A 2,069-nucleotide genomic window follows, 5' to 3' on the forward strand; every position below is an offset into this window, starting at 1 on the left:
CTCCATGCATTTTATTTCTTCTTGATAAAAAAATTCTGAGTGGTTCTTTTTGTTTGAACTAGCCAAATATTGTTGCAAGTCTTCACAATCAATAGGTCTACTTAAAAACTCCCATAGCTCTTCCATACCCAAATTTACACATTAAGAAGTACCTTCTAGAAGTTAAATCAAAACTTATACAAATGTGACTTAGAATAAATGATCTTAAGTAAGGCTAGAGAGGTACTCACATTTGGAAAGTCTTTGTAGGTGTCCACCAATGTCCAAAATTGAAAACCAATATATCAGCATCAAGCCACCTTTTGTTTAGACCATCTATTTTTTCTAGCTTAAGAGTGTGGTGAACCCTTTTTGGTACATTTTTAGGTAGATTACTCATTTGTACAAGAAAAGGTGACTGAAAGTACTCAATAGTGAAGTTTAAAGAGCTAAAATATATACGCAGAATGCGAGTTCGCTTTGCAATTTTTTGTCCATTAATTTCATTAACTGACTGCTTATCAACTACACCCTGCATAAGTAGGTAGATAAGAGACTCCCATTGTGTTCTAGCCATGGAATCTCCCACAAATTCAACATGTAGTCCTCATAATCTTTGTAGAATATCAGATGGCTTAAACCTACAACCACACCAAGATAAATCAAAACCACATCCATTCCCTATACATATGAAATCAGCTCAAATACAACATTCAAGAATACTATTCATATTTGGGCAAATGCCTACAACACAATGGTAAATTGTGAGCCTCTTACCTGGGAGGTTGTAGATTCAAGTCTACTCAAACTTAACTAATAGCAATAATTAATCACAACAAATAACAATAATTAACCTTGTCTTCAGCCTATTACCAATTTTTAAAAAATATTATTCATATTCATAAGAAGATAGGAAATCAGCAAAACTTAAAACAATATAAACACAAATAATCACAAAATGAAAATCAGAGAGTTCCAAATAGGAATAGTGCTCTTCTAAAATTTGATGCATTCAAAAAATTCAATTTAACACTCAAATATTTGGATATACATTGGTATATTGCAACCTGGAGGTTTCCATCTCCATTTCATATAATCTTGATCTTTCCTGCCATTGTTCTGACAATGGAAGCCACATTAAGCAAAAGGGCAGTCGGAGACATTGTATAAACTGTATTTTTTGTCATAAACCCATAACATCACAACTAGAATTTGAATTGATGCCACTAAAGATTGTATTAACTGCAGCACTGAAATGTGTAGAAGAAACAGGATCCTCTGATAACTGAGTGTGAAAATATCCCTCACTTGCAATGAAATTTAAAAAGATGAATGGAAGGATTGCTACCAAGAAGCACAAACTACAATGCCCAATTTTGTGGTATCCCAGTTGTCCAACGCTATAGCTTCTTTGACCAAATTGGCTAGTGAGGATCCCAATAGTATTTGACAACCTTTTGAGCAATAGATCATTTACAAAAATTAAATAACGAACCAATACACGACCCCTCATCTTGAACTAAAATTTGTGCAACATGAAAATTCACTCTTTGATTGAATTTTAAAGCACCCAGTACACCACATCAAACCTTATGCCTGGAAAGCCAAAATAAATCTTGAAAACACACGTGAACAGAGTGAGTTAAGGTAGTAGATTCACCTAGAGATTATTCTTTAACTTCTTTGAAACAACATGATTGGAATCAACAAAAAGAAAATTGTGCAAAATTGAAGTCTACAATGAATTTTTCCTCTATTTGAGACCACTCGAAATGATACGTAGGATAAATTCAAGAAGGGATTCACCAAAATCAGTCATTCTGAAAAATCCATCTGAGACTAATCCAAAAAAATGAAATTTTTTCATCCAAAAAATGAAAAATAATTAAAATCGAGTACCCAAAACCCAGTAATCACTAGAACATAAATTTTTCCATCCAAGAGCATCACCTGAGGCTAATCCAAAAATAAGAAATTTTTCATATAAACTTAATAATTACTCCTTCCTAATACAAAATCTATTATAATGATATGGGAAACATCTACTAACAGAGAAACAACAATTATCCTAATTAGTAAAAGGTTAACAA

General features: G+C 32.6%; 1 pseudogene; it reads right to left on the minus strand.

Annotated features, from left to right (window-relative positions):
* Positions 1-226: 226 nt before the first annotated feature.
* LOC149572730 (protein trichome berefringence-like 7 pseudogene) lies at positions 227-1,492 on the minus strand (annotated as a pseudogene).
* Positions 1,493-2,069: the final 577 nt, after the last annotated feature.

This window comes from Cupressus sempervirens, chromosome 2 (genome assembly GCF_028749045.1).
Source record: "Cupressus sempervirens isolate cs-2001-9-10 chromosome 2, ASM2874904v1, whole genome shotgun sequence".
Classification (NCBI taxonomy): Eukaryota; Viridiplantae; Streptophyta; class Pinopsida; order Cupressales; family Cupressaceae; genus Cupressus; species Cupressus sempervirens.